This window comes from Streptopelia decaocto (assembly GCF_964273445.1).
Source record: "Streptopelia decaocto genome assembly, chromosome: 6".
Classification (NCBI taxonomy): domain Eukaryota; kingdom Metazoa; phylum Chordata; class Aves; order Columbiformes; family Columbidae; genus Streptopelia; species Streptopelia decaocto.
The window spans coordinates 31,298,785-31,314,768 of NC_138660.1; positions in this window are offsets into that span (position 1 = coordinate 31,298,785).

The following is a 15,984-nucleotide window of genomic DNA, read 5'->3' on the forward strand; positions in this document are numbered from 1 at the left end:
AGTAGATAATTTTAAGCATTAACTAGGGAGATGCCTCCACCCCCTTTTTTTTTCCTGTCTTCATCTTTCAGGCATTGTATGTATGTCTTTGTCCTCCAAACCAAACAGCCCACTGCTCCCAGAAGTCTCATTCCTAAATAAGTACTTAGAGATGATGATCCAGCCACCTCTTAACCTTTCCCTTGTTATGGTAAATTAGTTTAAACTTCCTTCATGGCTCCCTCCAGGGAAAGTTTTCCAGGCTCTGAACCTTCTTCTTTCCAAAGCTCTTCCCCAGGCAGTGCTGCCTCACAAGAGGAGCCACCTGATTAAGCAGGAAGTCAAGGCTGATTAAGCAAATCACTCTGGAAGGTAAGGAAACATGCTCCTGGTCATACCATTGGTGTCCAGAGGCCTCCATAAAACCTCCTTGTCGCAGCCTGGACATACTGACCATATCTCCCTCTGCAAGTTTAATAGGATAACAAAGCGAGACTGATTAATGATAATAGAATATACAAAACAAGTGATGCGTAATGCAAGTGCTCACCACCTACTGATTGATGCCCAGCCCTTCCACGAGCAGTGATCACCATCCCAGAGCCAACTCCCCAGGTTTATATACTGAGCAGGACACCATATGGTACAGAACATCCCTATGGCCAGTCTGGGTCAGTGTCCTGGCTCTGCCCCCTCCCACCTTCTTGTGCACCTGTAGCCTTCTGGCTGAAAAGACTTTGGCTTGGTATAAACATTGTTTAGCAACAACCAAAGCAATAGTGTATTGTCAATGTTCTTCTCATACTAAATCCAAATCACAGCACTATACCATCTACTAAGAAGAAAATTAACACTATCCCAGCTAAAATCAAGACAATCCTGCTTCCCTGCCCTCTGCCCCTGCTGCCTTCGGTACCCCAGCCCCACCGACCTGGCTTTGCCTCTGCAGAGAGCACTAAGGGCACCAGGCAGTGCTGTGCGCAACCAAAGCTGCAAAGCAAGTAATTAACAGTGATAATTAACCTCTTCTATTGCTTTTATGCAGTCCCATCAAAACTCTAGGGTGCTTTTGTTTATTTGCTGTGTGACAACAGCTTGATGGATTTATATGAAGGAAATTAATAAATAGGCAGCCCATGGCAAGAAATAATTGGGAAGGCTTCATATCACTGATTAAATTATCCATCCAAAAAACAACAGTTCTAGCAAAGCTTTTCTCTTTTCTCCTACATCCACACATCAGGATTTCAATGCCTGCAAGACCACCTCTCTGTGCACGTCCACGTCTTTCCTTAAAACCCATCTTTGTCACAGCACTCCAAAGACACATAGCAGTGGCTGACATTTTACACACTGACCTTCCCCACTGCATCCTTTCCCTCTGCTGTCCCAACACCCGTTTTCTGCCCACTCCTTGGTGGCTGCCACCTGGACTTCCCCGTGCTTCCATTTTTACCCGTCCAGAGCGGGAATTACCTGGGTTCTACTGGAGAGTTCAGGTCACAACCTGACCCTCACAGGCGCCCACCCACCCTGGCTGGGTCTGGACGTGGGGTCAGCCTGGTCACCACCATCCCCAGCCTCCCACAGGCTCCGGTGCCAGCAGCAGGGTGGCACAGGCGCCCGGCTGGGGAGCCAGTGGGGTTACCAGGGTGTCAGGAGGGGATACGGGGTTTCCAACAGGGGTTACTGGAATGCCAGGAGAGGATACCAGGGTGCCAGCAGGGGTTACTAGGGAGCCAGGATGGGATACCGGGAAGCCAGCAGGGGATACCGGGGTGCCACAAAGAGATAATGGGGTGCCAGCAGGGGGTACTGGGGTATCAGCAGGGGATACTCGGGTGCCAGGAGGGGATAATGGGGTGCCAGCAGGGATTACTGAGGTGCCAGGAGGGGATAATGGGGTGCCAGCAGGGGATACCGGGGTGCCAGCAGGGGATACCGGGGTGCCAGCAGGGGCTACCGGGATGCCAGCAGGAGATACCCAGGTGCCGCAAAGAGATACCGGGGTGCCAACAGGAGATACCCAGGTGCCAGCAGGGGCTACCAGGGTGCCAACAGGAGATACCCAGGTGCCAGCAGGGGCTACCGGGGTGCCAGCAGGAGATACCCAGGTGCCAGCAGGGGCTACCGGGGTGCCAACAGGAGATACCCAGGTGCCAGCAGGAGATACCGGGATGCCAGCAGGAGATACCCAGGTGCCAGCAGGAGATACCCAGGTGCCAGCAGGAGATACCGGGGTGCCAGCAGGAGATACCCAGGTGCCAGCAGGGGCTACCGGGGTGAGCGCCAGCCCGGCGGCACCGGCACGGGCAGCACCGCGCCCCCTGCATCCTCCGCTCCAGAGCCGCACGGCGGGCAAGGGGCAGGCGGTGCCCGCAGCCCCCTCTCCCGCACGGCTCAGCCCCGGGGCCGCAGCAGCGCAGGGCGGGCCGGGCCGGGCCGGGCCGAGCGCGGAGACCGAGCTCCATCTAGCGGGTCCGGGCGGCGCTGTCACCCCCGGGGAGGTGGCCCCGGTGGTAATAGGGCGTTTCTGCTGCGGGGATCTGCCAGCCCGCCCCCCAAGCCTCACCGACAGGGCTGTGAATCAGGGTCGCCACTCGGCTGTCCACACTGCTGCGAAGCTGAGACCGGAGTCAGGCAGAGAGTCTGGGGGTTTAATCTCTAGGATGATGCTGTAAATACAGGCGTGAGAGCCCACGCTGTCAGAAAGGGAGCTGCGGGAAACTCTGTCGGAGAGATTTGTTTGAGCTACCAGAGGACACAGCCTGGGAAGAGCAGGAATAGCCTCTAAAAGACCATCCAGAAACATCACATTGCCTTCAGTGCACAGACATACAATGCACATCGCAGCCCACTGGGCCTCCCAGAGCAGAGCTGACATCTGGGCTGGTGGTGTGAAATACGAGGAGACCGAGCCAGGTGGCTTCTGTCCCTCGGGTAAAGCGAGCAAGTCCCAGGGTTGGAGTTTGGCCAAGGAATCCAGCAAGGTGGGGAACACATGCATCCTCCCTTCTTGCTGAAACCCAGTGCTTTGGTGACATAAAGCCAGCCCTGATGCCAGCTGCAGCCTTTGTAAATCACTCTCTGCCTCTCTCCTCTCCAGCTGCTATCTTTCTTTCAAAGATTCCTCATCGAAACACAGATTGAATCATTCACAGGTTGCTTTCAGGAGTTCATAGGTTACTTATAATCTGCTGGCTGTGCAAGTACAGTTCCCTAAGCTTTTTTAGATTTCATTTTCTCTGTAAACTTGAAGAAGGGATGTAGACACATTCAGGGTCCAGGTGACATTTTCAGACACTATTCTACTCTGGAAATCACAAGGTTTGAGCTTTGCACCCCATTCTCCACGGAGAATTAATAAGTCCTTCCCTCTAAAGAGGGAAGGTTAGGTAGTTACTTCTGGCATTACTCCTTGCCCAAGCGCCACAGTATTTGCTGGTCTTCTCTATGGGGTCTTGAGCGCACACTTTACATGGGGTGAGAGGAGCTGCTGCCCAAACCTGGTATCCAGGTGGTGCTCCAAGCCCATGTTCCTGATGGCCAGTATTGGACGTTGGTCAGCTCTGCTTCTGATTGTCTCTCCTTCCCCCAGCATCTACCAGAACATCAAGAAAACAAGTTTGCAACCCAGAACATCAGAAGATTTGCATTAAAAAGTTAAAGAAAGCAAAAAACTTTGGGTTTACTTACCTTCTTTGTTCAAGTCTATGGGGCAAGAGCTTTGGTTTTTCTCTGCAAGCAGGAGATCAGCCACTTTTGTATTTTCTAAGAGAGAGTAAAGCTTTTCACTGACACTTTAGGTAAAGTCCAGCTGCTGGAACGGCTGGCAGCAGAGGGGTCTTGCTTCCTGCAGGATGGAGAAGAGATGCAACCAGCCCCTCCGTTCCTCCAGTTTCATGTTGACATTTTAATTATGCATTGCTCCTTATCAGCTCAGGGCCAGCCTGGCCCACAGGCAGCTGATGACATTTCCAGTCACCGGCATTTTTCCAGTTGAGCTGATATTAAGCCAGTGTCTTCTCATAAGGACTTGTACATTAAGATGACTGAAAGAAGGTTCACAGCGGCCCCATCAGTGCCCCAGACTTTCCTGCAGTCTCGCAGTGCTCCTGCTGTCATGCACATTTTGTTTTAGAGGGGATCCCTCCATCTACATGACTTCCCTGGCCTGAGGATCAGCCCGTGGCTGCTAAGTCACCACAGTGCTTGCCTGGCTTTTAAGGGGTCCTGACCCCAGTTACCCCTTGCCTGTGTGGTCTGAGGTGTGGATACAAACGTACATTGACCCTCCCTGTGAAAAGCATGAGGCACCTGATTCCCAAACTGCCTTTGAAGCTCCAGGGCAGGAGTGCCATGGAGAGGATGCCAAATGGTCCCAGACAGTTTTTCTGTACCTGAAAGCATCACCACTAAGTCTTTTACCTCTGACTTTCTATGGACATATCAGGAACTTGACACAAACACACACCCTGTGAGACACTAAAGCTTGGACACACAAAAGGTTACGGAGAAACACATTTCTCCTTGTATTAGAACTGGATTTTGGCTGGTCTGAGCATGGCAGTGTGGTGGAAAGAATGAAAAAAGTTAAGAAATAACAGTGTCTTACAGATGCGCACGCACATCCACACGTGCCTGGCAGATTCACTGCTAACAAAATAGCTGCTGGCATTTAGGAAGGCAGAAAAAACGGCCTGTGTGTCTTTGCAGGTGTCTGTAATAACAAATAATAGTAGTAATAATAACAACAATTACAACAATAATAAGAAGCAGTAATAAAGGGCCTTGTAAGCTGCTGGCTGGCCCTGAGTGCCCATGCAGAGCAGCCCATCAGCTCTCCCCGCTCCAATGGCAGAGGTACCGCAACATCAAACTGTCGAGCCGACAAGCGTGGGCTGCTCCCCCTGGTCTCCTCACCCCTAACAAAATCTTCTGCCAGCAGTGAACAAATGGCTCACATCGTAGGCATTCACCAGAAATCAAAGCCCCGTCAAGTTATTATTGCCCTGACGCTCTTTGCAAGAGGAGGCTAATGCTGAGCTCTTTATCCCTTCTGTGTTCCCGCTCTCCCCGATACGCTTTGGTATTTTTTCATTTGCAGGTAATTCTGCTCCGTTTGATCACAAATTCCTCACTTGTCTAATGATTTCACATTGTCTGTCTGTCCCGCACGGCAGGCACCTCCACGGCAGCTCCCTCTGCCTGGCCCACCCACGCGTCCAGCGCAGCATCTTCTCAGCAATTCAGCTTCAGAAACACATTTTATGCAGCACAGGCCTGGGTGGCGATGCTGTGAACACTGACCTTGCACAGTGCTGCCCATGGCCACAGAGGCAGCGGAGAACCTGGGGCACAGAACAGTGCTATGAGCCTTCGACTTTCCAGTCACCTGCAAAGCAACCTGGCAGACAAGGTGCATAAAAAAAAATGAAAATCACTTTGGATTCAAAGAACAGCGGTTCCATTTCTCAGCAATGGTGTTACCACGTGCTGCTGGGATGAGGGTTTGGACCTATGATGTTTTCCGTATACAGCGAGATCAAAATATGAGCTTTCAAAATTACTTGAGATCGGCTTGGGGGAAACAACAGAGAGAGGAAGAGTGATGCTGGATTTAACTGCTTGCACACCATGTACATATCGCCCTTTTGCAGAGCTGAGGCAATCTATGGGTCCTGATGGGCTCTAGAAAACTGCACCCCTCGCTGAGGGCATGTGGATCCTCTACATCAGTGGCCGAGGCTGTGCTGAGCTCAGCAAGGGCCAGACTGGTCTCCAAGACCTAAATCTCACCTTTCTGGCCATGGTGCAGGATGTCATCTGGGCAAGGGTACCCTGTTGCAAGGTTCAAGGTGAGCCTTGGGTCCTCAGCAACAATCAGGTGTGTTGAAGGGAAACAGAGTCATCCCCAAAGCCAGTGGAGGACAGAGGAAGAACAGGAGCTGCTTTTTTTGGCAGGGATCACCAACATCACGTGCACAACACTGGACGTGCAGAGGAGCCATCTCCAACATGCTGAGCTCAGCCTCACCACTGTGCCTGCCTGCCAACGTGAGCAGGTCCACAGAGCAAATTCCAGCTGTTTACATGCTTAAGATATGCAGATGGCCTCAGCGTAGGCCTCGGATACCAAAATACCCAATTGTACTTGCAAATTAAGCAGCTCGGTATTTAAGCGCACGTAATTTGCAGGTGCCACTGATTTTCCCCACAGATTGGTGTCTGGTTTTAACTGCAGGCAAAAGACTTGTCAACAGAAGAGCGCACCTGCAGTTTTAAGGTTACCTTAGAAGCAGCGACAAAAAGCCCAGAACCACACCAAGATATGCTGGTGAAGCCCACAGAGGAGCCACACCAGCAGGACAGAGGAGCTGGTGCCACTTGCAGGCACAGTTGCTGTGTCCCTACAAAGACCACAAGACCCACTTACCTGACAGCTGGTTAATGTTGAAGCTGCCACTGGCCAGTCTGCCTTATCTCCTGAAAGAGAGCCCAGGTGATCAATACCCAACAGGAGCTTTTTTGTCACGAAAGAGGAAAAAACCAATCAGCAAGCGGTAGACTCCTCTTTCCCATCAGTCTGTCACAGGAAACTGCCAAAAATGTTCAAAGGTGAAACAAGGAGAAGCTTAGAGAGGTTCATTCCACCTGAAAATGAGATACATGTTCAGAACAGTGGTCAGAAAGGAGTAACATCAACATATGTCTACAGGCTTTCAGCAAATAAACACATCTTGGCTGGTGTCACCAGTGGAGGACTGGTTAAAGAAGGAGGAATCTGAAACTCTGCCGTAAAACATGTGATTATTGGTGGAGTATGAAGAAAAGGAGTAGCCTGGAGACTTTTACTTTCTGAGAGAGGCCAGGCGGAGCTGTGGGCTGCTGTTCTTCAACTTGTCACCTAGAGCTGATGGAAACCAAACCCAAGAGAATGACTCTGCTTTCAAAGAGGATTCCTGCAGCAGATGGGCAACTGACTGGGTCAGGACAGCCCCTAGGAGAGGTGGGAGATGACCCTCACATGAGTTTTGAAGAAAAAAATGGACCTACTGAGGGCTAGGATTCAAATGCAAGAGAAGCATAAGATAAAGTATAAATAGTTCCTCACGTTGGTATAGTGTTTTCTTCTATGAACTGACCAGTTTCACAGATTTCGGTCTGTGCTGCCTCCTCCCTGGTACAGCATGGGATTTCCTCATAGTCATATACTTTCTCTTCAAGACGTCCCTGAGATCATAGAATCATAGAATGCTAGGGACTGGAAGGGACCTCAAAAGATCATCCAGTCCAATCCCCCCGCTGGAGCAGGAACACCCAGATGAGGTTACACAGGAAGGTGTCCAGGCGGGTTGGAATGTCTCCAGAGTAGGAGACTCCACAACCCCCCTGGGCAGCCTGGTCCAGGCTCTGGCACCCTCACTGAGAAGAAGTTTCTTCTCAAGTTTAAGTGGAACCTCTTATGTTCCAGTTTAAACCCATTACCCCTTGTCCTATCATTGGTTGTCACAGAGAAGAGCCTGTAGGAAGGTGCTTTTAGCAGCATGAAGGAGCATGTGCAGGAGCACAGGACGTTTCTGTGTTACATAAGATGTGTCACACACTAGGTGTGTCAGCATGGGGCGACCCTCTGTCTGGGTCTGAGCCTCCTGAGACAACATCAGAGGATGCCACAAAGCTCTGGGGAAGGACCAGCAAGAAGTTACTGGAGTTACTGGGCAGATCAGCATGGCAAGGGCCAGGGAGAGGGCTCAGGGGCCATGGAGGCCATGAGGGGATGGAGGAGCCAAATATCCTACATGCACAAGGAGAGCGAGGTTCAGACCTTCAAAGTGTGGTCTTATCTGTCTTGGGTTGTAAGTGAAAGCTCTCATGACAGCTCCTTGCAAGATAATCTGTGGTTTTTCCTCCAGATAGGTTAAGGGGCTCTTGGATTAGAAAGTGCTGAGGAGTGCTCCCTGTAGTTTATCTTGCTAATGGTTTCCTTAAGATCCTGTTCCATGCAACACAAGCGATGTGTCATTTCATAAAACTTGGCTATAAAAGTTACATTAGCACAGGAATGGGTAATACAAGCTCACCCATGAAGTTCTCCATGAGCCTGCAAAGCGACACATTACCGTTTCAGAGAGGAGACAGTAAACCAGTATTTTGTAAAGCTTCACGATCAGCATTGTAAATTGCATCCTGACACCCAGTCTCTATTGGCAGAGGTAAGAAAAGTCCCAAATAAAAGGTCCTTTCTAGGAAGGACATGATAGATGACAGACAGAGAAGTCTCAAGGAAAATAAGTGTTTGCAGAGACTGCAGGAGCTTCACCCAGCGAGCCTGGAGCTGTCAAAATCCAGGTTGTCAGGGTAATTGAAGAAAAGCAATTTCCTAAAGAGTAATGAGCTAAAGTGAAGGAAATGTATTTCCTCAGCTCTGGAAACAGGATATACTGAATTATCACATAGTGGAAGAGCCAAGCAAGACATTTTGACATACGTCACTCAGGCATTAAAGAGCTGCAGCCTCTTTAGGAAATTAGGTAATGAGTGTGAATAGGAATAAAGGAAAGTGCCTGTTTGGAGTGGATGAAAGGACTCCAGATGTTTACGCGGCTGTGACTGCTTCATATTGTTTGGGACTTTCAGCCCTGAAAACAAAAGAGAAAATCCTGATGAAATATGTAAGCCTTCACTTGAATGCTATCAAGACAGAACCAAACCTTATGTTAAAGCACAAATTCAGAAAGGAAACACAAGAGGAAATGAAAAGTGAAAGAGAATTTCCCCTTGAAAAAAAAAAGTAATAAAGATATTCCACTTCCCCACACTTTCCCTTATCTCATGCTGCTTGGGGACCATCGGTTCTGCATATGTGAGCTGCTGCACGGACTATACCACATTATTGATGGATGTAATTCTGGGTTTGAGAGGAACAATTGGAACTGGGGGCCTGTCATGCTCCTCAGCATCTCCTGCACGGCCCCAGCCCTGCAGCTCAGGTGCTGTCGCTGTCATTTCCATGGTGGGCTCACCTGCATCCCCGCCACACTGGAATAAACCCAGCACAGGTCACAAACAACTTGGGGCTGATTATTAAAAACTCGAGCAATACTTATATTGCAAAAACACCTCTTACAACAGCCTGCTGCTCCTCGCAGAGTTTTGGTGATGAAATAAAAACAGGAATGAGAAACGAGTTGATTGACCAGGTGGGTCACATCACCCAGTGTGGCAAGCTGCAGCACCTTTGCCCGTGGCTGCCTGGCTGCATTTTTGCTGCTTGCTCCTTCCCAGGGCCTGACACCACATAATCACACAATGTCAGGGATTGGAAGGGACCTCAAAAGCTCATCCAGTGCAATCCCCCCATGGAGCAGGAACACCCAGATGAGGTTACACAGGAAGGTGTCCAGGCAGGTTGGAATGTCTGCAGAGAAGGAGACTCCACAACCTCCCTGGGCAGCCTGGGCCAGGCTCTGCCACCCTCACTGAGAAGAAGTTTCTTCTCATATTTAAGTGGAACCTCTTATGTTCCAGTTTAAACCCATTACCCCTTGTCCTACCATTGGTTGTCACCCAGAAGAGCCTGGCTCCATCCTCCTGACACTCACCCTTTATATATTTGTAAACATTATTAAGGTCACCCCTCAGTCTCCTCCAGGCTCCAGAGCCTCAGCTCCCTCAGCCTTTCCTCACACGGGAGATGCTCCACTCCCTTCAGCATCTTCATTGCCCTGCGCTGGACTCTCTCCAGCAGTTCCCTGTCCTGCTGGAACTGAGGGGCCACAACTAGACACAATATTCCAGGTGTGGTCACACCAGGGCACAGTAGAGGGGCAGGAGAACCTCTCTGACCTACTAACCACCCCCTTCTAACCCACCCCAGGTACCATTGCCTTCCTGGCCACAAGGGCCCAGTGCTGGCTCATGGTCATCCTGCTGTCCACCAGGACCCCCAGGTCCCTTTCCCCTACGCTGCTCTCTAATAGGTCATTCCCCAACTTATACTGGAACCTGGGGCTGTTCCTGCCCAGATGACAGACTCTACACTTGCCCTTGTTATATTACATTCAATTTCTCCCCGCCCAACTCTCCAGCCTGTCCAGGTCTCTGATGGCAGCACAGCCTCTGGCGTGCCAGCCACTGCTCCCAGCTTGGTGTCATCAGCAAACTTGCTGACAGTCACTCTATTCCCTCATCCAAATCATTGATGAATATATTGAATAGTACTGGTCCCAGTACCAACCCTTGAGGCACTGCACTAGATACAGGCCTCCAACTGGACTCCGCCCCATTGACCACGACTCTCCCTTCATCCAGTTCACAGTCCACCTCACTACCCGATTGTCCAAACCATACTTAAACCAGTTCCACTTCACCAGTTCCCACACCCTTGCTGGGGAAGACACATTTGACCGAGGTCCCTTCAAACAGCCCTGCCAGCCTGGCACAAGTGTGGGACAGTGTCAACACCATCGCTGGTCTGCAGGACAGAGCTCCATTTGGGGGTAGCTCAGACCTGGGGGGACTAAAGAGCTGAGCTGTGCCACACTGCCAGCAAGTTTTCATCAGTAAAGAGGAAAGAAAATTCAAACCTTTTGATGTGAAGCTTTCTGATCCAACAGAGAGGTCTTGCCATCAGGGAGCGAGTTTGACAGGTGGCCGTTGTGTTGTGGTGCTGTCTGAGACGCTACATGGGCTACAGCAAAGTGAAAATTATTCAAAAACACGGTGTTCAGGTCCTGGTCTTGGGTTGTGGAAAACAGCCTGAATCTCAAGCAAGAATATACTACAGTGTTTGAATCTGCGATGACAACGATGACTCCCAAAGCACTGCCCTCCTCTCTTCTCCACTTCCAACCCAGGAACAGTGTTTTGCTCCTGCATAGATCACGATAGCGGGATTATTATTACCATGCCATGGACTCAGGCCATTAGCAAGGAACGATCCCTAGGTAAATAATTAGCAAATTACCTGTTTGAAAATAGAAGCAGAAAACTTAATTCTCGATTGTTAGCAGTCTGGCATTTTTCACATAAAAATTACAGCCATAAACCAATTTCCCAATGCCAGCCTTGCACAGTAATACTTCCCTTTGCCAAGCCATTTTCCCAGAGCAAACAAAAACCTCTGAGAACACTTATCTTGGTTCAAAACCTTGCAAGAGAAACAAACAGAATGATGTCCAAAATGAAAAATAAAATAGGATGTGTTGGATTTATAGCACTGGGAAGGCCATAAAACTTAATACTCCAAATGCAAGAGGCTGAAGCCGTTTGCTCTCATCAGTGTATCCCTTCCATCAAACAGCACCTTCTGCTGCAAACCACGTTCTAAACAGCTGGCGGAAAAACAAGAGGCAAAGGGAGAACAGGGCTAAATTGTGAATTGTATTAATGAGTGGATTTATTTTTATGGCGTTAGAGAAGACCGAAGCAAAAAAAAAAAAAAAAAAAGGATTTTCTTGTATAGTTTTGATGTATTTAAGAATTATGCACCACAGGAGCAGAGGGTAACATAGAAGGGACAGGATGCAGATAAACATCCCATGTTACTGGGGGGAAATTAAGGAAATGTATGCCTGCAAGTATTCAATTAATTGAGTAAGAGTTAAGCTCTCTGACACATGGCAAAGGCAGATGGCAGCGATGCTGCCCATGGGCAAAGTCCACCCAAAGCAGGGACACGCTCAAAGAGACACAGCACGGTCCTCCCAAAGCAGCCAACATCACAGCAAACCAGGAACTGATACGAGCAGGATATGCTCCCTTTTTAAGCGTTTTTAATGGAAAACGGTGTCTGATAAAGGCATCATCTTTCTGGCATGTCATCACAGGAAATTTGCTACAGGCAGCCAGCTTTGCAAGGCATGCAAAAAGAATCGCAGCAGCTTTGTTGCGTTCCTCCAAATGAGATTATTTGTCAAGACCCTCATCTCCATCATCGTTGAAAAGGCCTAACTCTGACAACAAATATATTTGTACGAGACCCTGGCTGATTCTAATTCTTAATTAGGGGTATTAGGAGTAGTTCTGCCAAGCAAGGCCTTGTACCTGGGCAGAGCTGCTGGAGATAAAGGAGCCAAGTGAAGCGGATAAGGTCTGACAAGGAACAATTCTGAGTTCTAGGAATCTAATTTTGCTTACCAAAATCCCTTCACTAACAATTTTAGCTGTAGTCTGGGGGGAAAGGAGATGGAGAAGACACAACAAAACCATTGTACGGAATGGGCAAAAGATTGGGAAAAAAAGAAGACAAAACCCCCAAAAGGTACATTGAACAGTTGGACCTGAAGGAGAACAGAAAAAATCAGATCAATAACTGAGGAAACTGGCTATCTCCACTGAGCAAATGCTGGTTAACAGGAAAACTAAATTCTGCAGGATTAAACAAGACATTAAACTGGTTGGGGGGGATTGGGGGAAGTGCTCTCAGATCTAAGTCAAGTGGCTTTACTGACTTTAAACACTCAGCTGGACTAGAAAAGCTTTTTACTAAAGCAGCCATAGCAAATGCATGCAAATAGCCAAGAGCACAAATTATAGTAGACTACACACTTAGGGAAATATCCTCTGCTGATGCTAACACGTGTCTCTTGATTCAGGCAGAAAGTTTAAATGTCTGTGCAACAGGCAGCAGGAATGTGCAAAGAACCCCAGATGCCTTATGTGTCGTGGATTTAACTCATTTGTATGCTTCTAGGCACTTAAATAATCACTGCCTAAACCTCTCTGACCATCCCAGGTGGGTTCATCCTAATGAGGTGATGGCAAAGCATGTTTTTCATCAGCAAATGGAAAATAAAATCTGACAAAGGCATTATTTTAAAGAAGTGATAACAGCTTTCAAGACCCCTGGACTGAGACAGTTCTCCCAGGACTGGAAGGAACCAACAGCACCAAGCTGGCTATGGAGAGACACGGGGAAGTTCTCACCAGGTACTATGTGCCCTGTATAGAAATGGTGACAATAGTCACTTTGGAAAATATTTGAGAAGCCTTCCAGGGTCCAGTTCTGCACAAATTCCACTGGCACAGATGTGGACCAATTCTGCTGGCGTGGCAGTATTGTCACTGAGACTCACAGCTCGAAATCAAATGTTTGACAGAGTACTGCCCCAAATCTGACATTAATCAAGGCTCTTAATTCTTGCTGATGCTTTGGCACCCACAGGGTGAGGCGAGGTGCATGCTACCCTTTCAGCTGCAGCTTGGGCCCGATGCGTTTCTTCACGACACTCCCACTCTTGGCACACGCAAAGCCTCAGTGCAAAAAAAGCCACAGCCTGACGAGAAATGCTCCAACACACTTAGAAATCAAGACTTTTATTGCATCTGCAAAACTCTTTCCAGCATGAGCCATACCCCGTTTTACCTGGTAACACAGAGACGCTCTGATGATGGACTATAGAGACGGGGTTCCATGTCAGAAGCCAGCTGTGCTTCTCACCAGCTTTCCTGCCCTCCCTGGGGTCACAGTGCGGGCTCATGGCACTGGTCTGTGCTTAGAAGACCCTCTCATCACAGCATTCTGCTGCGGAGTCCATTGCATCCAATGTGGCTGCAGCGGGGAAGCTGGAAGCAGCTGAAATCCATGATACCCCCCAGAAACCGTGGGCTTGCAGAACACAAGGGAGCTGTGACAAAATGGTCAGTGTGAGGGCATTTACACCTGTATCAGCAGCTTGACCAGCCTTGGTTTTCTGGTAGGCAGCACAGCACAGAGGGCCCTGCAGATAGATTCGCAAGAGCCCCTGCACGATGGTTACAGGGGGTTTCTGCCACCAAGGGTTGCACGGCATGAAAGCAAACACTTTAAAATTTAACATTCAGGAATGAAATTTTAACATTCAAGAACCTGAACCTGAGCAGAAAGAGGCAGCAGAGACAGACAGAGTTCACATTACAGGAAACGGTGGCTGTGTCAGCCATGGCGAGGGAGGTGTGGGGGGGGATAGGACATGCGAGCCTCTTGTTTGTAAGGTGTCCTGGTTTTGCTAAAAAACAAGTTTCTCTTTCAGTGAATTTTGCCTGTCAGCTAAAGCCTTCATATTAACTGCATTTTCCTGGAGAACCAGACCCATGTTTTGGTAAACCTAGCAATGGAATGCAAACATATTGATAAGCATGGATGGACATCTCGCGAGAGGGGCGACGAGAAACAAGTGACCAAGAAACTGACCAACTGTGTATAACATTCCATTCACGTGAATACTTCATATAAAAGTGGGAGATCACGAGGATCTCGTCCTTTTCCCTTTTCCCTTCTGCTTATGGCCGACCTTAGGAGAGGATCTCGCTGGTTGTCCCTGAGAACTGAGGCCTAGTGAGAGACTGAATCCAGCTCCACTTGGCTGCAGAGTCTAATCCTGGACTTTGGTGGCCGGCTCTGCAGTTGCTGAGACTTTCAAGATTGGTTTTGTATATTTTGTATTATTTTCTCTATTCTTATTAGTAGCATTAGTAAAACATCTTTAATTTTTCCAACTCTCTTCTCTCGGTCCTTCTTTCCCTCCCGATCGCCTGTGCTGAGTGGGAAGGGGGGAGAGGGAGGGGCAAAAAGGGGGAAGTGGGGGGGAGAGGGGGTTAACAATACATCTGCCAGGGTTTTATTGTCACCCCGCAATCTTAACCCTCGACATAAGGTCACCTGTCAAAGGAGTTCTTGTATCTGGAGGTAGAAAGTTTGCACCACTGTTCCCCTACAGAACGACAAGAATACACCTGAATATGAAAGCCACTTGCTTTTAGGGACATTTTTACTGCACCACTTCAATTTTCTTACAAGATTCAGTGGTAACTAGGCCTCTTTATTGGCACTTTCCACAAATGGCATGGCAGTCACTCCTCACCTGAACCTCATGCCGGTAAGCACAACCACCACCTCTGATCCACTCAAAATAACCATCGTATATCTCCAGTTCAGACCTGACAGCTGAAGAACACCAGTGCGGTGCTCGGGGTGAGGGATCCAGGGGGGTAGCATGGAACATGGCCCCATTATTTCCTGCAGATGGGACCATTGGCCATGACCACGCAGGGAAAGAGAGAGGTTGTTTTCACCTCTGCAGGAAGCCAGCTCCCAAATTTAATAAAGGTTTCTCCTTCAAATTGCTTCACCAAATAGGAGAGTAACACTGGGGCTTGTAACAAAATGTCACCTGCTTTTCAAGTACAAACTGAGCTTTCCTGAGAAAATAATTGCCAGCTATTAAAAGGCTACGGTTGGAGCTCGAGAGGACTGTCAAAACACAAAGAAAGATGTACCACATTCTTCCTGAATTGATACTTCAGACAAAATCTATTTGTGTTTTGCAATGTGGCACTAGAACAATGACCAGTTGTTTTTGTGAAGTTTCAGCTTGAGAGCCATGCAATCGTTTTCTAAGAGCGGCATTTCTTTGTTGTTGGTGGAAATGCTGGGGAACACAAACCAATCAATCAACCCAAACCCAGCCAACCACAAACCAGGTGGTTCAGCCAGTGTCTGCCTTAGTCAGCAGAGGAGTCTCAGCCCATCTCTCACCAAGCCCATGTTTTCCTAACTTCCACCTTCTTCCTCCTCATTGCGGCCTGAAATCCTACACCAAACAGCAACTTACTTAGGCTGTTTTGTTAAAAGCAGATTTTTAACAACTATTTTGCACCTAAGAATCAATTCTTCCATCTCTCACCATTTTGATTTTCAGTGCTACTTGAGACAGGAGCACTCTGGAGGTTCAGCTTCGCACCATCCACATGCACAGCCAGAATTACATCGGAAGCAGCACAAAACCACCTCATTGCTATTGCCCCACAGTGTCCAAATGCCTCAGGCCCATAAACTTGAAAATTCCCCAGAGTTGACAAGCTTGAGGTACATTTTCTCCAGCTATATTGGACTGAATTAAGCTGCCAGACTTTCCTTTTGTTTACTGGAAGAGTTTGATCTTTTCTGTCACCGCTCTGTGTTGACAAATGTCTGGATGCGGGACTTCCAGTGTACTCCCATCTCCCAGGAAGGCAAGATAC